General features: G+C 46.9%; 1 long non-coding RNA gene across 4 annotated transcripts in view; it reads left to right on the top strand.

The window, feature by feature from the left end:
- The window catches only part of LOC307197788, a 41,784-nt gene extending 21,304 nt beyond the window's left edge, over positions 1-20,480 (top strand). For 2 of the 4 annotated variants that reach the window (XR_013831501.1, XR_013831502.1), the window contains 4 exons: positions 9,810-9,874; positions 16,768-16,894; positions 17,163-17,258; positions 20,096-20,480. This is a non-coding gene — a long non-coding RNA (uncharacterized lncRNA). Of the gene's footprint in view, positions 1-8,391; positions 8,826-9,809; positions 9,875-16,767; positions 16,895-17,162; positions 17,259-20,095 lie in introns of those variants that run through there. The other 2 variants (XR_013831503.1, XR_013831500.1) reach the window with 2 other exon arrangements.
- The last annotated feature ends 2,661 nt before the right edge of the window (positions 20,481-23,141 follow it).

Genomic DNA, 23,141 nt, shown 5'->3' with positions numbered 1-23,141 from the left:
AACCCCCCTCAAGGTGTCCAGACCCCGCTTTACCGCTTCCCAGCAGGTGCGCTGTCCTCTCCCTGCTGGACTCTCCCCCTCCCTCCCATTCCTTTTCCACAGGCTGGTGGGAGAGTGGGGAGAGGGACAAGGAGACTTAGGGGAAGCAGCAACGGTTCGGCCTTATAAGAGTGAGATAAGTATGTAAAAAGATATCCCAGGTACATTGACTCACTGGATTAAAAAGTTACGTTAAAACATGGAATTCTGCAAAGCTCTTCTGCTCAGTGTTTACTGGCAGTGTGTTCAGAATTCTGTAGTGGGGGAGCACACGTCCGCTACCCTCAGGCACCTGTGAGACCAAGAGGCATTTTGAGAAGCTAAAATCATACAGAACTACACGTGCTCACGCACCCTTCAACGGGTGTCTACAGACAGAGACACACACACACACACACACACACACAAAAAGGGCACCTTTGGATTTCACAAAGTCCGTGGATTGTCCAAAGCCTGCCCCTCGATTCCAATTAAGAAGTTCTCGTCTACTTATCAGAATTTTGAGAATGTAGTATCACTGTTGTCCCAGAGATTTCACTACCTGAATAAAAATGTCACATGTAGAAAAGCCTAAATGGGAAAATCTCCAGTTCAAGACAGGTTATTTTTCTCTGAGGGGAGGAAGTACACGGTAGCCGAGATGCAGAGAAGAAAATAGCCAACTCGGGATCATGCAGTGTCACTGGAAGCTTCTTCTGAACTTCCCAACTCATGCTTCCACTCCTCGCCTGGGGGTCTGCGTCTTGCTCTTCCTTCCTCCCTCCCTGCCTCCCTCCCTCCCTCCTACCTTCGCTCTCTTTTTATTGTGATAAAATGTGCATCACATGAAATTTGCCCATTTTAAGGGTACAGTTGAGTGACATGAAGAATTCACATTGTTGGGTTTCCCTGGTGGCACAGTGGTCAAGAATCCGCCTGCCGATGCAGAGGACACGGGTTCGAGCCCTGGTCCGGGAAGATCCCACATGCCGCGGAGCACCGTAGCCCGTGTGCCACCAGTACTGAGCCCGCAAGCCATAACTCCTCAGCCCGTGAGCCACAACTACTGAGCCCGTGCGCCTAGAGCCCGTGTTCCGCCGTAAGGAGAAGCGACCGCAATGAGAAGCCCGTGCACCGCAGCGAAGAGTAGCCTCCGCTCGCTGCAACTAGAGAAAGCCTGCACACAGCAAAGAAGACCCAACGCAGCCAAAAATAAGTAAAACAAAAATCTTAAGGAAAAAAATAAAGAATTCTCATTGTTGTGCAACCATCCCGACTGTCCGTCTCCAGAATGTTTTCATGCTGTCAAACTGAAACTCTGTCCCCATTAAACACTGACTCCCCATCCCCCCCCAGCCCCTGACACCCACCCTTCCACTTTCTGTCTCCATGAATTTGACCCCTCTGGGGATGTCACCGAAGTGGATTCATGTAACATTTGTCCATTTGTATCTGGCCTATCCACTTAGCATAATGTCTTCAAGTGTCATCCGTGTGGTAGCCTGTGTCAAAATTTCCTTCCTAGACCCCAAAGCCAGTGTGGACAGTACACAGTGAGCGAGAAGGAAATAAAACCCTGGGTCTGAAGAAGTTCAGATGTATGCCAAGTGCAGTGGGAAAGCAGTGAATGAGAGGTGTCGTGATCCAGTTTGCACTGAAAGGGAAACAATTGATGTTGGCTGCTGTAGAAATGGATGGGGTGGGGATTCAGCAAGAGTGGAAGTCGGGAGACCCAGATATGGTTAGGAATTTGGCATGGTAGTGCAGGAAGACGATGTCTGAGAAGATGGAGAGAAGCCAACAGGTTCCATATATTTGGAGGGAGACTCAGCAGGGCTCATCGGGGGATCAGATTGGGGGGAGGTAGCGGGGCGGTATTTCTGTTTACTCTGTGTGCACGTGTGTGCTTATGCCTCTACTGCTGAGACTTAACTGTTTCTACAAAGAAACACTAACCTTTCCTCTTACAAGTGGAATTGTTAAATTTTCACTGTTTATACAAAGAAATGTCAAACAATCATCGAAAAATACCTACATGCTCTTTCTATCAATTAGAAACTTTCCTTCCTGTTTGTGGATGAATAATATCTGTTGTATGAATACACACACTACATTTTCTGTATCCATTCATCTGTCAATGAACGCTTGGATGGTTCTACATTTTGGCTCTGAATCTTGCTTTTGAATTATTGTTTGGACTTTGATGAGAAGTATCTCTGTTGTTCAGGATGTGCCCAGAGTTTTAGTTTGTCTTTGGATCACTTACATATTTCTAATTAGCCCAGGCAATGCATACGTAGAGTCAGATCAGTTCATCCAAGGTGCAGGGACTGAGTGTCTCTTTGGTTTGCACTCGTGGACTTTCTGAGATGTTCTAGGTCTCAGAGGCCATGCAAAGAGCGTCTGAGGTCCTCCAGAGCTGCCACAGCCCGGCTCTCCTCAGGGCCCGCACTGCTGGGAAAAGCACTGCTGCTTGAGGACCTGTGTCCCTCTGCTGTAGACGTTCCATCGTTAGGAGGCAAATGAGTTCAGATTTGCATTCATCGTGCTTTCAGCCATCACCGCTGACTGGGTCCTTGTATAACAGAACAGAAGTTCACTCTCCCTGTTGGTTAACAGGCTTTCAAATCTTAGAAGGTTGGTATTCTGTCCCCGTGAAAATTTCTCTTGTATACTGTGAAATACCCTGATTGCTTTATCTAGTCTTCAGATCTGGATTTGCATAATCCCACCCCACCTCACCTTGTCCAAATGTGCTACAGTCGGGTGGGACCCGTCTTAAGATGTGTTGGTATGTTGTCCAAAAACGGCGTAAACAGCCCAGATCGAATCTGATGTTGTAAGTGAGCAGGACCTTGTGGGGCCTTCCTGGGACGGATTCTCCCCATGTCTTCTGCCTGCTTCTTGTCTTTAGAAAATTTTAGCCTCCTAGCCTTCCCTGAATTCGAAAGGGACAATTTAAGCAGAGAAGGGAGAAAGTGCAAAAAGAGAGGAAAAGAGTCCAAAACGACCAAATAATACTAGTGTAGACGTTAAACAAAGTCAAGGACCTTTCCTTCTTCCTCAAGGACTGTAGATACTGTTCTGAGCCTCGTCCTTGGAGCTGTTTTGCAGACTGAAGCCCCCAGCAGGTGGAAGAAGTGAACTGCATGCTGCCCGCAAGCACGTAGACCCCAGAGCAGCTGGAACCAGAAGGTTGATGATGTTGACCTCAAATTATGTCACCACCAACCAATCGGAAGAATGTCCACAAGCTGACCACACACCCCTCAACCTCCCCTCCCTCACCCTGCTCTTTTGTAATTCACTTTAAACATTTTTTAAATTTTATTTTGGGACTATAATTGACTTACAATGTTGTGTTAGTTTCCGGTGTACAGCAAAGTGATTCAGTTATATGTACACAGATATCTTTTCTTTTTCAGATTGTTTTCCCATTTAGGTTATTACAAAATTTTGTGGTTTTTTTCGTCACGCTGTGTGGCTTGTAGGATCTCAGTTCCCTGACCAGGTATTGAACCCGGGCCACGACCGTGAAAGGCCAGAATCGTACCTCTGCGCCAGCAGGGGACTCCCTGGGTTAATAGAGAATACTGAGTAGAGGTCCCTGTGCTATACAGGAGGTCCTCGTTGATTGCCTATTTTGTATATAGTTGTGTGTGTATGTTAGTCCCAACCTCCTGATCTATTCCTCTCCCCCACCTTTCCCCTTTGGTAACCGTAAGTTTGTTTTCTATGTCTGTGAGTCTGTTTCTGTTTTGTAAAGAAGTTCATTGGTATCATTGTTTTAGATTCCACATAGAAGTGATATCATATGGTATTTGTCTTTCTCTGTCTGACTTCCTTCCCTTAGTATGATAATCTCTAGGTCCATCCATGTTGCTGCAAATGGCATTATCTCATTCTTTTTATGGCTGAGTAGTATTCCATCGCATGTATGTACCACGTCTTCCTTATCCATTCCTCTGTCGATGGACGTTTAAGTTGCTCCCATGTCTTAGCTATTGTAAATAGTACTGCTATACATATTGGGGTGCATGTGTCTTCTTGAATTATGGTTTTCTCTGGGTCTGTGCCCAGGAGTGTGGTTGCTGGGTCGTACGGTGGCTCTAGCTTTAGTGTTTTGAGGAACCTCCACACTGTTCTCCATAGTGGCGGCACCAGTGTACATTCCCACCAACAGCCTCACCCCATCTGTAAACACCTTTCCCTGAAAGCCATTGGGGAGTGGGGGCCTTCTGAGCCCTAGATACCTGGACCCCTTGCTTGTTGCCCTGCCATAAACGCGGCACTTTCCTTCACCGTGACCCGGTGTCAGTAGATTGGCTTTAGTGCGTGCGGGCGAGTGGACCCAAGTTTGGTTCAGTAACAGCGTGTTTGCAGACAAGCAAAACTATCACCTCTCCTCCTCTCTTTTCCTCCTGTGGATGCAGTTTAATATAACAACGGCTGTAGCTCTAGTGCAGAAATATCAGTAGAGTGAAGCACAAGTGCTTTGTCAACACAGTCCTTTCGGCATGAGAGTCACGTGGAGAAAACATTACAACACAGATGCCTGGACCCAGCCTCACAGATCTATTTCCACAGCACTGAGCTGGGGCCTAACTTTAACTTTCTCAACTGACATGCTTCAGATTTGGAAATCTCTGGGTGGGACGTGCCACCCAGGCTGGTGCAGTAGGGGGGCTTCAAGGTGTCGTTGAATGAAATAAGAAGGAGGGAGGTGAACCGTGACCTGGATTTCACCCAGGCATCCTGTGGCAGGGCTGTGGCCAGGCCATGGGTCCACAGCTGAGCGGACGTCGGTGTCAGCCTCCAATCCTCCTGCCAGCGCGTCCGTGACAACCCCTCCAGCAGCCCGGTGCTGCCGTGGATAAGCAGCCCTGGGATCAGAGTTCAGCCCAGGCACCTACCTGGTACATGCATAGTGCATGTGCTGGTGAGGAAACCGCCTCTCCACTGGGAAGCCTGGAGCACATCCTCCCGTACGGCCCTCAGAGGGGACCAAGCCTGCTGACACCTTGATCTCAGACTTCCAACCTGCGTAAATGTCGGACAGTGCATTTGTGTTGCTTAAGCCCGCCAGTTTGTCGTACTGGGTGACGCAGCCCAAGCAAACCGCTACGACCTGTATTTTGAAAAAGAAGGAATTCACATGTGACGGTCGCTTTCCTGCTTCCCCTGCCTTTATTCTTTTATTTTTAAAAAAATATTTATTTCTCTTAGGCTGCGTCGTGTCTTAGTTGCGGCAAACGGGCTTAATTGCCCCGTGGCGTGTGGGATCTTAGCTCCCGGACCAGGGTTGCCGGGCCTCGAACCCGCATCCCCTGCATTAGAAGGCGGATTCGTTACCACTGGAACACCAGGGAAGTCCCTCCCCTGCCTTCAAATTAAGACGCGTCGCTGAACTTCAAAGAAGAACCTGTCCTTTTCTGTTAGATTAGAAACCTGAGCTTTCTTCTTAAACGTTCCGTTTCCCGGTTGTGGTAGATGTGTTAGTGTTGAAAAAAATGGCTGAGAGACTTTAAGAGGAAAAGGATTTTACAAATCCTGAAGATGGGTGCCAGTTATCGTGATAAAACTGCTATGTTAAGAGAGCAAAAATAAACAGGAGACAACACAGATAAGTACTTAGGAAATGCAGGATGGGAAAGGCTGCTTCAAGTACAGTGTCAAAACACATGAAAAGTATGAAGTGGAAGTGAAAGATTTGAACACAACATACTTTTTTAAGTGTGTGTAAGAGAATGTGAGAGTAAAAAGTTAAAAAGATAAAGAACAGGGATTGACAGATACACAGTTGTATATGTAAAATAGATAAACAGTGATGACCTAGTGTGTAGCACAGGGAAGTATGTTCAATACCTTGTAATAACCCATAATGGAAAAGAGGCTGAAAAAGAATACATATATTCTTACATAAATACATGTAACCGAATCACTTTGCTGTACACCTGAAACCTTGCAAACCAACTATACTTCAGTAAAAATAGAGAACTGACAAAATAGGGGAAATATCTGTAGTTAATAGAGATGCAGATACACAAGCAGAAAGCTTTGTTTTGTAAATATCCATATATATGAAGAGATCCTAAGGAAACCAAACTAAAAGGTGGCCGTTGCTGCTTCTGGTCAAGGTGCAGTCGCAGGGTCCAGGTTTACCCTCCTAGCTTAAAACAGCTTTAAAAAGGGGGAAATGTATGAAATGACGGTTTTCCGCCTTTTGGAGAGAGGGGTGAGTCGTGAGGGACATCAGCTCACTGCTGGACATCCTATTCATTGGGATGACTCCGTACTTATTCCCTTTTTTAGAGCATTTCCTCAAGACAACTGGTAATAGAAATACTTCCAGAGAGTGTCCAGGGCAAAGTACAGGGCAGGGGGCTGGGGAGCCCAGCATGTCCCTGGGCTGAAGGGATAGAGTGAGGTGTTGAGGTGGGCACAGCAGCTGGGGTTCACAGGCCACCCCAGTGTTCTGCTGAGACCCGGTCGGTGCACGTGGGTGAGCTGAGAACTGGAGGCCTGGTGGCGGGCTGATGGGCGCGCTGCCCACCCACGGTGCTTCCAAGCAAGGTACTCCGTGTAGCTGACGTCTTTACGTGCTGAAAATGGAAAAGGCGAGAAATGCGCCCTGGAGGTTTGCCAGGCTCAGGCTCAGAGCAGGCGTGGTCGCTGTCATTCACACACAGGCAGCATTTCATCGGTGCGATTTCAGGCAGAGGCCACAGTCAACAGCAGCAAGAACTGGAAAAGACCATTCCTGGCTCTAAGCAGCCACTTCCAAGAGCAATTTTGGAGAAGCACGCATTTTGTGCAGGATTAATGTAATGTGGCAGCTCAGCTGGGGAAATCAGCAATGGGTTATGTGCTTATTCATTTGGACCAATCATCACTTCTTATTTCCATTTTTAGAGGATTTCCTCAAGACGCTTGTAATAGAAATAGTTCCTCTGTCCCTTTCGTAAGTATCTAAATCTTTTTAAAAGCTAAATCAGTCTCTTGCCAGCATTACAACCCAGGAATGTCTTTGTTAAGAACCTGAGAGCTATCTTCTTTATCTCTGTCACCGGGGGAGTTTAGGCTAGGTGTTAGTCACTTTACTCTGAGCTGTAAGTACCTGCTTATCCTAGAGATAGGAGCAGTTGTCTTTCTCCTTTGGATAAAGGGTATTAACTAGCATGGACAGCCACCGAGATTACCAGGTGAATTTAGGATATACTCTGAAAGAATGTATGCCATTTTTATGGTGGTGTCAAGTCTTTTCACATGAGACAAGTTCCCGTTTATCTTGAGAACATGTATGCAACAGATTTCATCTGCTGAGCTATAAAAAAAAAAAAAGGTGAAGTTGATTTCATTTGCACAAACATTAGTGGTCCGCCTGTGGTGCACAACACAGTCTGGTTTAATGGTTATTCAACAGTAAAACCGGTTTCTTTATGTCTACATTTGTGTAGAGGATTTTCTCGGTTGGCGGGAGATTTTATTTTTTATTTTTGTTAATTACTTAATTAATGGGACTGCACTGCGCAGCATGCGGGATCTTAGTTCCCCAACCAGGAATCAAACGCGTACCCCCTGCAGTGGAACCTAGGAGTCTTAACCACTGTATCGCCAGGGAAGTCCCTGGAGATTTTAACTTTTCCCCTAGCAGCTTTTAAGGAACAGTTGGCCAAAAACACAGTTATATTATCTCACCCCCCAAATAGTGATAAATCATTACCCTTATGATTCCATTTTTGAAAAATGATATTTTTACCTAACATAAACAGTATCTTCGTTAAGAGGTAAGATCCCAGGTGTCTGTTTTCTGTTTGTGTGTACCTTCTGATTTTCGTACAGTTTTTAAAGTGTTGGTTGTGCAAACAGCTACAATTTTTATTTTCTTTTCGTGGGTAATATTAGTTTGTATCATGGCTGGGCATTTATTGTATCCTAGGATTTGAATTACAGGTGTAGCGTTTCAGTTAAGCGAACGTGATACACTCCTTCCCCTCTCCTGGCGGTGGGGGAATCTCAGATGTAACTCGAAATGTCTCAGGGCAGGGAAAGGACCAGGGACCCTGGAGGCCATCACACAGTCCCCGCTTGAGGCCGCAGCTTTCCTTGATCCCTAACAGGAGTGAAGACAAATGGGCAATTGAGTCCCTGGTCCAGACGGCCCACCGTCGCAGCACAGCAGCTCCTCACTGCCAGATGAGATGAAGACATTTACGTCGCTCACTAACTGGACGGCGCGGAGACTTCTGGGAAATAGAGTCTTGGTACTTGTTTCGCTCTCCGGTCGGGCTTTGGCAGGCGGACTTCCGGCGTCCTCCTGCGCAGGTGCGCCTCACGGTTTCTGAGGGTTGGCGCACGCGCCGTCGCCGCGCCGCCTTCGCTTCCTGTGCGTGCGCAGGTCGGCTATGGTCGTCGTTCCGCCGTTTTGGCTTCTTGCCGAACATTTCGGGTCTTGCGGGGCTGGACGCCGTCCGGCCCGGCCGGCAACAAGCGCGAGCGGGGTGTGCGGGCGAGGGTTCGCGCAGGCCGGGCGGAGGCTGGAAGTGGGACCGCCGAGCTTGAGCCGCGGAGCCCGCGGCCTGGGCCGGAGTGGCCGAGCGGCCGGCGGCGGTGCGCGGCATAGCGAGTTTCCGGGAGAGCCGTGGGCCTGAAGGGAGTTTGTGCCGTAGGCCCAGAGCCGGCTCCTCGGGCCCAGTGGCCTAGGGAGGCGGAGAGGAGGGACCCCGAGAGAGGAGCGCGCCGGAGGAGCAGCCCCCGGACCGGAGCCTCGGGAGCCCGGGGACGGTCAGCGAGTCTCGACGGGATTGGTGCGTCTGCGTGCCTGCAGGCGGTTGTGGACCTTGCGGCCGTTGCAGAGCGGGCTTGGGTTACCCCGCCGCGGGCCCCGCGGTAGTGCGATCGGGAGGGTTTGACCGCTTCCCGGAGGTGGAGGGGCCGGGCTGGAGGGCAGGGCCGGCTACTCCGGATGGGGCTCCCCTGGGACTTGTGAGCTCCGGGTGTTCTGGGGGAGCAGGGGCCACAGACTCGGCCGGGACGTGCCTCGTCCTCCCTTCCGTCCAACCCCGATCCTCCACGTCCTCTTGTCGCCGTGTCGGCATCTCGCACGTGTCTCTCAAGGCGCGTCACCACCTTGGTTGTCTAATCTAAGCGTCCCCTGCCCCCCTCGCTTGTTCCCTGTGGATTCGCACAGTGTTATCGGTGCAGGATGAGTCTGCAAGGCTTCTGTCTTGCTGCCTCGCTTGAGGAAGGAAGAGATTTGGCCTGAGAAGGGAGATGACTTGTCCTAGATCCTCACCGGGTGTGCACGTGCAGTCGCTACAAGGAATCTAAACTCCTAGGGCAGGTGTTCTGTCCCCTTAAAGTCAGTTTTAATAAAAGTGTTTTTTGAGCGTCGCAATAAGTTTGTAAAGTTTGTACAAATAATTGAAAGACTGTAACGCACCTGAGTGTGTCCCTTTATTCTGGGTATGCTGTGGATGTCTAATCTAAGTTGTTAACAGACTTAGAAGAGTTAAACTATAAGCGTTTTTTAATTTCATATTTAATGGCGGAGGATTATTTTCGTAGGACTCAATGTACACTCGCTGCTGAAAAAAGTATCCCCTCAGGTACCCCAGCCACGTGGGAGTTACAGACCTGAGGGTGGTTGCTCCCTCCTCATTCTAACAGGCCCTTCTGAAGAGGAAATGGCGGGTCTCCCACAGGTGTCTCTTGTGGAGCGCGGGGCGGGTGCTCGTGCAACCCCGAGCCGCTTCAGTCGTAGCTTCACTACCTGCGTTTTCCTTCTGCAGGTCCGCCTCCACTGTCACAGTCCTGCACGTTGTTCCAAGAGCAGCAAAAAATGAATCAGCCCCTGGTGAGTTTTGCTGTTTACTTATTTACCTGCTGCTGTTCTTTTGTGATAACACCTTGGGAGGCGAATGGTTCAAAATTTAAAATGGGAAAGTAGGAGTACGGAAAAGATGTGCTTCGACAAAGTGTAGAGGAGCAGGTCAGTACCAAGTGTTTCTGGCAAGTTCCACGTGTAGATCCCACGATCCTCTTATAGACACAGTACAAGCCTCGTGTTCTTGACATCTGTGGCAAAACGCCATCCCTTGCTTGACTTACATTGTCCTGCCGAAGCACTTTTGTTCTCGGGCGTTAAAGGTTTCCTTGAGGATCCCGCTGTAGGCCGCTAGCCTTCCTGAGCCACAGCCCCTAACGTGTTGACATCGGTGCCTTCCTTGTCCTTCCCGTAAGCCGAGAGCATGCCTTCCAGGGAGCACTCAGGGCATAGAACTTTTCTGTTCAGTAGAACACCGTTGTCACATAGGTACATTGTTTTCAGTGCTCAGTCCAGGGACGCAATGAGGAGCATCTGGAAGCACAGCCTTGTCACCCTTCCAGTAAATTTCCCTCTTTGTCACTTACAATCTAACAGGGTCGCGTTACACACCATGTAGTGATGTCTGTGGCAAAGATTCCGTGTTTCCCACCTGTATTGTATCGTGCAGCTTGCGGTCTTGGTTCTGCCCCTCCCCGGAACCTGATCCGGTTGAGGTGACCTGGCATCCAGCATACAAACCAGTGGCGATTTGCCAGTCGTCACCTCAGACCACTGTCGCCTTCCCATCTGCAGAGTCTGCTGTGTTGGTTTCTATGACAGATCTCTCCTTGCTCTCTTCCTGACTGATTCTTTCTTCCCCCCTCTTTGTGTGTTGTCTTTTCACTCTTGGTTCATGACTCTTCAACCTGTCTGACTTCGCCTTGTGGTGCTTTTCACTTCCAGCTCTGTCAGTTCTCCCAGCTGGACCAGATAGATGTCTCTGTCCAGCCACTTGCCAGCATCTCTGTGGAGTTTGTCCAAAGGGCACCTCAAATTGCTAGATCCAGTAGATCCAAGAATGATTATTTACAGCTCCCCCGCCCCTTGCCTTCTCCTTTTGTCCCTGGCGGCTCATCGTTGCATCGTCTAGCCTGTCACCCTACCCAGAAAAATGGGTTCATTCTAAAGTGCTTCTGCAGCCTCTGTTACCACGTTGTAGTATTAGGCTTGTTAATGTCGTAGTGTAAATGGTTTTTATTCGTTCCCCTTCATCCCGTACTTGCTACCATTAAAATAGCTTATCTTTTCATTTCTGTAGTTACGGAAACTTTTTTTCTGTGCTGCTCTTTCCTCCAGCAGCTCAAGTGTATTCTCCACGCTGAGTATTTCTCCTAAAATATTAAGCACAGCGTTTTGTGTGCATGTGGGAACCACTTTAGAGGTTCCCTGGGTGACTGGACAAACGAGGTTGCCGTTCTATGGAGCCATTGACCATCGAGCTGAGCACTGGGGGGAGGTCGTATCTCGCTGATGATGCGTTTGGATGGATCTGTGGGGTAAAATCCTGATCGGAGACGCTTAGGAGAGAGGAGTGGGAGAACTGGGTTTGTTCTGTTCCCAACTGTTTCAGGACGTTTTGCTGTGACGGGGAAAGAAGAAATTGGATAGTAGCTGGAGTAGGAGCTGAGGTCCGGGGAGAATGTTGTGTTGTGTTGTGTTGTGTTGTGTTGTGTTTTGATGGGAGAAATAAGAGTGGGAATGATCCAGTAGATGCGTGTGGGGGAGGGGAGAGCTGCTGCCCGGGGTGCTGGAGTGGGGAGGGGATGGCAGAGCTGGGTTGCAGGTGGGGAAGCCCTCTGATGGCTTCTCTGTTCTCAGGGAAGCAGCTCCTCAGCTGAGGGTGAGGGTGAGGTTGGGGGTTTGAGGAGAGAGCAGAACTCTGGGGCCCAGTGGACATTTTCTGCTCTGCTGATGGAAGGATCCCTAGAGGAAGTGTCCTGCTTGCCTCGCTCTTGGCTTGGAGACCATTCACAGCATCTAGTGTTGTGTCTTTTTTCTTAGACATAAACATCAAATGTTTTCAGCTTCTGCAATGTGATCTTAAGAAGCAGTTCTCTGCTTCCAGTAGCTTCTCTTCTCCGCAGGGAAGGCACTTCACAGACATCATTACAGGAGAGGAAGAGAATCCTGCCCGTCAATGTGTAGGGAAATCCAGAGTGCTGACAAAGCAGAGTCTGGTTTTATTTATTTATTTAGACTTTTATTTATTTATTAATTTAATCATTTTTAGCTGCGTTGGGTGTTTGTTTTTGCCTGCTGGCTTTTTCTCTAGTTGTAGCGAGTGGGGCCTACTCTTCGCGACGGTGCGTGGACTTCTCATTGTGGTGGCTTCTCTTACTAAGGAGCACGGCTTCTAGGCATGCGGGCTTCCATTGTTGTGGCTGGCGGGCTCAGTAGTTGTGGCTCACAGGCTTAGTTGCTCCGCAGCATGTGGGATCTTCCCAGACCAGCGTTCGAACTCATGTGCCCGCCTTTGACAGGCGGATTCTTAACGACTGCGCCACTGGGGAAGTACGAGATCCTGGTTATAAATGCATCGTCAGAACACGTGGCTCAGTGACTCGGGGAAGGGTGACGGGCCTCAAGTGACCAGGACTTGGGTAGCTGCAGAGGTTGGCGAGGCTCTCAGAGCAGCGTGAGGTGGACTGGATGAGGCTCCTGAGGTGCTGGTAAGGACCTCCTTCCTTAGGACGTGGGCCTCCCGTCAGGAACAGCGGGACGTGGATGCAGGCAGACCCTGAGGTTGACTGAAGAGCCTCCCCCCTGTGCTGGTTTTTGTTTCATCCTGTGGAGAAACTGAAACCTTGTAATCGGGACAGTGAGTCATCTGATCTAAAGATGTCATGTGTAGAGACCGTGGACGGCATGAAACACGGGGTGGGGTGCGGTGGGTCAAGTCAGGGGGACTCTGGGCTCCAGCGCGCTGCCCGACAGGAAGGGGCTAGGCCGCGGCGTGTTCCCGCTGGTCCTAGGCCCCGGTAAGCAGTATGGACGTTCCCTTGGGGTTTTCTGAATCGTGATGAGGTTGAGAGTATTTTCACATGCTTAGAAGCTGTTTCTTCTTTTTAATGGGTAGACAGTTTTTAGAGCAGTTTTAGGGTTCCAGGAGAATCGAGCAGACAGCAGTTTCCTATGCCCGTCCCTCTGGGTTCCCTCCCTTAATAACCTCTCAGGCCTGTGTGGCGCGTCATCGCAGTGATGGATCAGCATTGACCCCTGATTCTCCCGTGGAGTCTGTAGTTTATATTAAGGCTCCCTCTCTGTGTCCTACTGCCCAGGTTTGGACAAGTGTGATGACCTGCAGCCACCACTGCAGTGCTACCCAGAAGCACTTCACTGCCCGAAACATCCGTGCCGGTCACCTGTTCATCCCCCGCAGTGTCCCCGAGCCCCCGACAGCTGCTGATCTTGTTACTGTCTGTGTATTTTTGCCCTTTCCAGAATGTCACGTAGTTGGAATCCTTCTGTCTGTGGTCTTTTCAGACTGGTGTATTTCTGTTTTTATATGAAGGGCCTGTCATGTGCATTGCCCGTCTTCCTGCCCCAATACTGTCTTGTTTTGTTTTGTTTCGTTCTGTTTTGTTTTCCTTGTCTTACTGGCTTTCAGAGTCGTGTTAAATGTTTCTAAATTTTTCCAGTTGGGGTCATGTTAGTAAACATTGTTTTCCAAAGTTCATTGTCTTTTTCCTGTATTTTCCAGCATTGCTATGTAATTCATTACTTTTTTTTTTACTTTGAGAGGTTGAATACTATGCATTTCAAAAGTTTCTAGAAATCAGCACGTTTGTGTGGGTAAGAGTCCTAGTTGAAGAGCACCCTCCTTGGTCAGTACTGAGGTGCAGCTTCTTTGCGGGCAGAGGTGCGTGAGGGGGGAGGAATGCGTCGGTCTCGTGGTTCCCTTTCTGCTGGGTCTCAGTTCCCCTTTCTGGTTCTGGGCAGTGCATCAGCCACTCTCCTGGGACAGGCCAGGCAGGTGGGATCCTCGCTTCCTGGCTGTGGAGGCTGTGTGTGTCTGGGAACACCTTTCTTTTTCCCTGAGGAGCGAGAGGACCTTTTTGGTTGTGGAGCAGCGTCCTAGGACTGCGGCCCCTGGGCCCCCGCTGTTGTGTGTCATTTGGGCCCCAGCCATGCATGGGAGATCTCTGACACAGGGACGCAGCTGTTAAAGCCCTCTTGGGGTTTTGTCACGTACGATCCTCTGAGGAATACTCCTTTTGTCTAATGGAATTCCAGTGCTTAAGCTTTCTAGCCACTCATGAAAAGAATCTCAGAAAGGAAAGGAGACCCGTCCTCTCTGCCACCAAGCAGGGGAGTGAGCCGACACTGTTAACGTAACGCTGAGAAAGTGGCTTGTGGGAAATGTGTAACCAGTTCTGATTTGTGGGATTACAAGGCTGTCTGTGTGGAATCTTACTGTACCAAGTGGTTTTTTAAGACACATACGTCGTGGGTTGTTCCCTTGTGTTTTGAAACTGACCTAAAACCCCTCAGTATTTGCAGTTCTGATTGCTTTCTTAATTTGTTATCCAGGTTTCCTGACATCCATTTTTTTAAGTTTAAAGTGCAGTTTTCTCATCTTCCCTTTACATAAAAGTGAACGTGGGCAAGCCACTTAACCCATCACCAAATAGAAAATCATCTGGAACATTCACATGAATGCTGTTTTCAAGCAGCAACAGTGCATATATTTTTATGCCCATTACCAGTGAAAACTATAATGTTTTCTTATTGTGCTGTTTTTTTCTCATCCGGCAAAATTACAAGCAATTAGAAAAGCCCCACAGATCACACATTTTGTGAAATTACAAATGCAGAACCGGAAAGGAGAATAAGGTGTGCGTGATTCTACTTACGCTTTAACATGAGAGTAGTTCATGGTCTGATCCCTCACTCTCTTGCATTTGGTAATAACTTTCAGTGTGTGAACGTGTGGGCCCCCAGTCTTCATCCGGGCAGCCACAGGTGTGACCAGTGACGCCTGAATGGAATATGGGCAGAGCTTCTGGAAGACTTGCTGTCGATTTCTGAGACAGGCTTCTCGAGGCTGAGCCGAGGCAGTTCTGCACAGACGCTCGTCTGCCTTGGGCGGCAACCAGCTCTTCCCCCCGCCCCGCTCACCCCCCCACCCCCCACCCCCCGGTGTCCTGTCAGCAGGTGGGCACCCTCAGCCTTCCCAGGCCAGCAAAGCCTGGGTCCCGGACGTCTCTGCATCTGGAGCTGGGGGTCAGGTGACCTGGCATCTCAGGGGACCTTGCTAACAGGACCCATCCTGCCTCTTCGATTGTTACACATAAAGAACTTTGATTTCCAGTCAATGTCAGGAGTTTGTTGCCATCTTAAACGGCCTCTGTGCTTGGCGTGGTCTTTTCCTTAACCTCTTCCACACCATTCCTCCCTCCACGTTCTTTTGAAATCACCTGAACTTTTTTATGTTTAACATGCTGGTCCTGTGTTGTATTCCTTTGTTGGCAATTGCATAAACTTAACAGCCACATTACATTTAGTTATTTAAATTTACTTCTCTGTTTTCTGCTTCATATTTGTCCTCCTTTCACGAGTAATAGGATACACTTTAGATTATCAACAATAATAGTAGGTATCATTGAGAAGCATTTTATGTCCAAAGAACTATGTTAAGTGCTTTCCATGGATGAACCCATTTGATATTGACCTGTATCATTATGTGATAGGTACCATTATTATCTTTTTTTTTTTTTTTTTTTTTTGCTGTACGCGGGCCTCTCACCGTTGTGGCCTCTCCCGTTGCGGAGCACAGGCTCCAGACATGGCTCACGGGCCCAGCCGCTCCGCGGCATGTGGGATCCTCCCGGACCAGGGCACGAACCCATGTCCCCTTCATTGGCAGGCGGACTCCCAACCACTGCGCCACCAGGGAAGCCCCCCCATTATTATCTTTATTTCAGAGGTGATGGTACAGAAGGAAACAGTTTGTAATGACTGGTGTGAGTGTTCGTGAATTTATTCAGAAGATCCATGCTAAAACGTCTGGGTGTGGCAATTTCTAGTTCTTTTGTGAGCGCTCTGTCCCTTGTCAGGAGTGTGCTTCTCCCCTGGAAGGTGTTCATGGGAAGAAGGGATTCCAAGTCCCCAGCTGGGAATTAGGGGCAGCTGACCCAGCTGTCCCTGACAGCTCGTTTGGCAGGTCAGGGTCAGACCACTCCAGGCTTATCTTCATAGTAAAATACGGAACTAGGATGTGTTGCCTGGCTTGCTTGTTACTTTGGGAAGTGTGGCCAGTACTGCAGCTCAGCTCCTTCTGTGAGCGGTAGGAGAAGCTTAGGACAGGAATGGGACACATGTGTCCGGAGTTTAGGAGAGAAGCCTGGGTTGGCGATATAAATTTGGGAAATGTTGACATGTAGATGGTAATTAAAGCCATGAGGCCAGATGGGATCACCATCAAAGCAAAGTGTAAAAGAAAATAACTGAGCCCCAGGTCCCTCTAACTTGAGGATGACTCAGGGGAGAGGAGGAGCCAGCAAACGAGACTGAGAAGGAGTGGCCGGGGAGGTAAGAGGAGGACCACGCTGTTAACAGTCTGGAAGCCAAGCGAAGGGGCACAGTGCATCCCGGGTTGGCACGCGTGCCCTCAGGCCTGTGCTCCTCGGGGGCAGGGGCTTTGTCTGCTGTTGTAGGTCCCCAACAGCCAGGATTGTTCCTGGCTCACAGTGTAAGACAATATTTTCTTTCTTCGTTGTACACTGAATGAACTCATAGCAGTGTATTGCATTTATTTTCCTCCCATGAGATCCATAACGTAAAAGAGGTATACAGTGTTAACTTTCTTGGTGAGCTGGGTGAGCTCTTGTTCCCCTAAGTCTTCTCCACGTCACCCAGTTCCCATCACGGTGCTATTACAGGGGCCAGTGTCATTCAAGGACGTGGCTGTGGACTTCACCCAGGATGAGTGGCAGCAGTTGGACCCTGAGCAGAAGACAACCTACAGGGATGTGATGCTGGAGAACTACAGCCACCTCGTTTCTGTGGGTGAGGAGAACCTGCTTTCTGAATTGCTGAGATAAACAGGATTTCCCTCTAACTTACTGACTTTAACTTTGAATTTAACGGGACAAATGTGAGTAATCTGGGGCACCAGGCAGGAGGGCATTTGGTCTTTGCCTCCAAGTAGGTTCTAATTTTGGTACAGCACAGATGGCCACTTCTGTTGTGTAGCTCGAAAGGCAGCCCTTTGCTTAGATGACAGATCTGGAAGCCCAGCAGCCAGGCTCAAGTTCTCTCTCATTTCTGTTAACAGGGTGTCACATTATCAAACCGGAAGTTATCACCAAGTTGGAGAAAGGAGAAGAGCCATGGATAGTGGGAGGAGAATTCCTACTTCAGAGTTACCCAGGTGTGTGAGTGAGGCAGTGAGGAGGTCGGTAACTCAGAAGTGTTTTTCCCTGGAATTTTTTAATGGTGCCAAGCCTTAGAAGTGACTAAGGAGAGTTGCTCGTGTGCTGTAGCTACACGAATCTCACTCCCCAAGACTTCCTCCTTCCCCACAAAAGCTTATGTTGGTAGAGCTCCTCCACGCTTGCTTCTACCCAGAACCAAACCCACTCACTTCCTTCTTCCTCTTAAACCTCAGATCCTCTTGTTCTTACAGCATATTCAGTAACCTCTTATCGTAGATTCTTTTTGCTTTCAGCCATTCATAGTCTGTTACTAGAGTATAACTCGTGACTCTCCATATTCTTTTACTTCCCTTTTTTCTTGTTTCCCATGAAATGCCTCAGACTTGTTTCTGTCTGCAGTTTCACTTCTCACTTCTCTTTCCTTGAGGTCAGAGGTCAAACCCCCGTCTTGTGCATAAACCAGTAAACTCAGTTCACCTTTGCTGTCATGAGCACAGGTGCTGGTCATTCCTGAGATGAGTGCTGCTAGAGTTTGGTATCTCCCTCTTCCTCCAAATGCCCATTTTCATCTTGTCTCCTATTTACTGTTCTGTGGCCAGGGCCTTGAATGCTGTCGTGTCGGAGTAGGTGTGGAGTGAGTAGGAGGTACAGAAATGAGTCGTGGCTCATTTATCCTCCCACCCCCCCTCCAGAAATGTCTCTGAAGGATCTGCTTCGCACTTCAGTGGTTTGTTCCCCGACTTCTTCAAAGGGCTCCTCCTGTCTGAAGTCTTGAGGGTTTTTGTCTGTTTAATGCTGCATTGTCCACCCTGTCCTCTGGTTCAGTGTTTCCTGTGGGAGCAGTAGGCGCTCCTTCATTCTGACTGGATTTGCAAGATGTGTTCATCTGCCTTTCTAACCCATCTTATCACTAGTCTCATAGGGTAAGCCTACAGCAATTCCCTGTTGATTGCTAAAAAGAATTTAAACTCCTCCTCCTTTAAGAATTACCCAATATCGGCCCCGTGTTACCTGGAAATTTTAATTTTCTATTGTTTTCTGAAACTCCGGATAAACTCCCTTTGGTCCACACTTCTAAATGTCTTCTGTTTCATTGGGGTGTGGGTTATTTGTCCAGATTACACATTCTTTAAGTCTGAACTCAAATATTCAAACCCTCCTTGAAGTTTTTCCTTCCAGCTCTAATCATCACTCCAATCTCTTCTTTGACTTTGACTCAACCTCATCATGGTGATGCCTTAAAAAAAAAGCTAGGTCTGATCAAGGAATCTGTTATTTGATTATGTATTTTTTGCTTGAGCTTCTGCACACCACGCCCCCCATAATCCAATAAAGAAAAGGCCATGTTCTCTCCCCTCATCATAGTATGTAATATATAGTACATGTTTATTTCTTTGATTATCTGAGGAGCCAGGTCAGTGAAAGAACCTTCTTGTCCATTCAATCAGAAATAATTTATAGGCAGGTATTTCTTTTTATTTTATTTTTATTTTTTTATTGAAGTATAGTCAGTTTATAGTGTTGTGTTAGTTTCAGGTGTACAGCAAAGTGATTCAGATATAGGCATTTATTTCTAAATATGTATGTCTAGGTGACATCCCATATATTCTGCTGGTAGTCGAAAGATGTCCATATGATTAAAATTAAGAACAACTATGATTTCTATTGAGGGGTTCAAAAGAAATAGGAAATAGAGCCATACTTTCTAAGAGGTTTTGGTTAAGAAAAGAAAACAGAGATGCATGGGTAATTTAAAAGTCAGCATTGCACATGGAATGTTAATGTTCCAATGCAAGGCTGAATCAGAAATATATGGAGAGTAATTATTTTCATCTATAAGGGGAAATGGAGCTAATTAACTTGAGAAAGGACTTGAATAGTATTTTTTTTTAAGCATGGACACACCCTAAAAGATAGGGTTTGAGTGGATCAAGGCTGGAAGTCCGGCAAACTTAGTAAAACAATAGGAGCAGAGACCTGTGGTTGAACGTAAGCTGGAGCATTGCTGGTACCAGACATCTCGGTGTAGGTGACAGTGCCTTAGCCTGTGATCTGTCTCTCCACTTGATGTGAAAGTGCCGATCCACCTCCTGAGACTGATTCCTCCTTGTCCTTGTCCACTGGCTAAACTCATTGTCGCCCCATCAGTTTACCTGTTTGCAGTGAGTCCTTTCACATCTAAGAATTGGTCATTCACCCAGCATCTTCTCATCATTGCTCCACGTTTGTATTTTACCTTCTATACCCAGTTTTGAACAAAATCTTAAAAGTAGCAAAGATCAAAGGTGCTTGTGTGTGTTTTTGCTGCGTTGGGTCTTCGTTGCTGTGCGTGGGCTTTCTCTAGTTGTGGCGAGCAGAGGCTACTCTTTGTTGCAGTGTGCAGGCTTCTCACTGTGGTGGCTTCTTGTTGTGGAGCACGGCCTCTAGGTGTGCGACCTTCAGTAGTTGTGGCACACAGGCTCTAGAGCGCAGGCTTAGTAGTTGTGGCACATGGGCTTAGTTGCTCTGTGGCATGTGGGATCTTCGCAGACCTGGGCTCAAACTTGTGTCCCCTGCACTTGCAGGCAGATTCTTAACCACTGCGCCATCAGGGAAGCCCGGTGCTTGTGCTTTTGTCAGCTTTTCTCACCACTGGAGATTGTGGAGGTTGTGTGTATGCATGTGGGTGCTTATTCCAAACCAAAAGAATAAGGGAAAAAAGTACACTTGGAATTGTTTTCATCTGTCCATGAAGCTAGCACCTGTGCCACAAAGAAATGGCTTGTGTACAAGTCACATCTCATATCTTATATAGGAAGATGTATAAAAATTGGTTAATTTTGCCTCTTTTTAGAAGAAGACTGGGAAGCCCATGATCTGATAGAGGGAGCCCAGGAAAATGAAGACAAACATTCAAGGCAAACCGAATCTGTCAACAACAAAACCCTGATTGAAGAGAGAGGTAATGTTTTTGGTAAGACTTTTAATGTGGAAACAAACCCTGTTCCTTCAAGAAAAATATCCTGTAAATGTGACTCATGTGGAAAGAGTTTAAAATCTACTTCAGAATATATTAGTAGTGATGGAAGCTATGCAAGAATGAAGCTGGATGAATGTAGTGCATGTGGGAAATCTCTTCTCCATGTTAAGCTTGAAAAAACCCATCTAGGAGATAAACCTTATGAATTTAATCAAAATAGGGAGGCTTATGCTCTAAATGAAGGAAGTATTTATCAGAACATTCATATTTTAGAGAAACCCTTTGAATATATGGAATATCAAAAAGCCTTTCAAAAGGGTACAGTGTTTGTTAATCATATGGAGGAGAAGCCCTACAAGTGGAACGAATCTGAAATAGCCTTTCTCCAAATGTCAAACCTCAGTGTGCACCAGAGAGCTCATATGGAAGTGAAGCCCTATGAATGCAATGCATGTGGGAAGTCCTTCTGTAAAAAGTCAAAATTTATTATACACCAGAGGACTCATACAGGAGAGAAACCTTATGAATGTAACCAATGTGGGAAATCCTTCTGCCAGAAGGGAACCCTCACTGTACATCAGCGAACACACACAGGGGAGAAGCCCTATGAATGTACTGAATGTGGGAAAACTTTCTACCAGAAGTTACACCTCATTCAACATCAGAGAACTCACTCAGGAGAGAAGCCCTATGAATGTAGTTATTGTGGAAAATCATTTTGCCAGAAGACACATCTCACACAACACCAGAGAACACATTCAGGAGAGAGACCCTATGTTTGTCATGACTGTGGAAAAACCTTCTCCCAGAAGTCAGCACTTAATGACCATCAGAAAATTCACACAGGCGTGAAACTCTATAAGTGCAATGAGTGTGGGAAATGTTTCTGCCGCAAGTCTACTCTGACTACACACCAGAGGACACACACAGGAGAGAAACCCTACGAGTGCAATGAATGTGGGAAATTCTTCTCTCGGTTGTCATATCTCACTGTACATTACAGAACTCATTCAGGAGAGAAGCCCTATGAATGTAACGAATGCGGGAAAACCTTCTACCTGAACTCAGCCCTCATGAGACATCAGAGAGTCCACACAGGAGAGAAGCCCTATGAATGTAATGAATGTGGAAAGTTATTCTCCCAGTTGTCATACCTCACTATACATCATAGAACTCACTCAGGCGTGAAACCCTATGAATGTAACGAATGTGGGAAGACCTTCTACCAGAATTCAGCCCTTTGTAGACATCGGAGAATACATAAAGGAGAGAAGCCTTATGAATGTTACATATGTGGGAAGTTCTTCTCTCAGATGTCATACCTCACTATACATCACAGAATTCATTCAGGAGAGAAGCCCTATGAATGTACTGAATGTGGGAAAACCTTCTGCCAGAATTCAGCTCTTAATAGACATCAGAGAACACACACAGGAGAGAAAGCCTATGAGTGTTATGAATGTGGGAAGTTCTTCTCTCAGATGTCATATCTCACTATCCATCATCGAATTCATTCAGGAGAGAAACCTTTTGAATGTAACGAATGTGGGAAAGCCTTCTCTCGGATGTCATACCTTACAGTACATTATAGAACTCATTCAGGAGAGAAGCCCTATGAATGTAACGAATGTGGGAAAAAATTCTACCACAAATCAGCCTTCAATAGCCATCAAAGAATTCACAGGAGAGGGAATATGAACGTACTTGACGTGGGAAGGCTTCTTTGAAGTCACACCTCATTTAATGTCACAGAACCCTCAATATTTCTACCATCCTAAGATAGTTCACACAGGTGAGTGTGGACAAGCCTTCGAGCATTATAGTCAGACTTGGAATCTGGAAGTTCACAGGATGGAAACCACAACTGTAACTAGGCCCCATGATGGGTTGACAAGAGTAAAAATTTATTGATACTTAAATTGTACATAGTTTCACCATGGATTCAAACTATTTCACATATCAGGGAATTCAGACCAAGGGAAAATCTCTCAACTTAAGGAATGTGGAGAATATATTCTGTTGGAAATTATGAATACTGAAAGTTATGTTTCTGATAAAATATAAAGCTTTTTGTAAAAAAGGAGCCGCAGAAGATGGCCGTTGTGAATAAATATGCTCCTTATGTAAATAGAAGCTGTAAAGTTGTCAGGTAGCTAATCAAGACAGCAACATGGCAACATTAAGCTCATATATGAGTGGGTCCTGAGGATGTAGGACTAATGCTTTTGAGGGTGTTTTGGTCTGTTTGTTTGCTTTTTAAGATGCTGCATTACAGGAATTGTTTGTTCAGTTTGAGTCATGTTTGAAAAGGCATCCTATCCTTATTAGAATAATTTCTAAGGCATATGGTAAAGACCCATTTTAAGTAGCACCACTATGTTAGTATCTTAATATGCATTGTTACTGAACTAATATTTGAAGGATAAAAAGTATGCTTCTTTTTGTAATCTTCCCTGGCATTTATAAATGCATTTTATCATTGGTAATGAACTAAGTCTTCCATAAGGGAGCCAGTGTTTTTAATAATGTTTTCAACTGTATCTGAATTAGCAAGAGATAGAAATCTATGCAAAAAATAGCAAATGGCATAGATAATTTACAATTGTTAATGCTAGAAGTCTGTAGTGAGGAACATAGGACTCATTGCACTCAGTACAGTTTTTTAGATGAACCTAAAATAGTTTCATTTTAATCTGATTTTTTCCACCTACGGTTTTTTATTTAGATGCCTACCTAAGTGTAAGTGTGCAGAGCACACATAATGTGTAACCTAGGAATTAATTTTGATAGGATGGTATTTTTAAACACTGTGCTTTGCTCCTTCCTGAATGGATTAAGAGTGGGTTCATATGGCTTTGTAGCTGGCATTGTTGGGTGACCACCCTAGTCACTCGCTCCTTATTGTTGGCTGGCCAAGTTT

Source organism: Stenella coeruleoalba (genome assembly GCF_951394435.1).
Source record: "Stenella coeruleoalba genome assembly, chromosome: 15".
Classification (NCBI taxonomy): domain Eukaryota; kingdom Metazoa; phylum Chordata; class Mammalia; order Artiodactyla; family Delphinidae; genus Stenella; species Stenella coeruleoalba.
The sequence above is the reverse complement of the archived record's forward strand: the minus strand, read 5'-3'. Positions and strand labels throughout refer to the sequence as shown.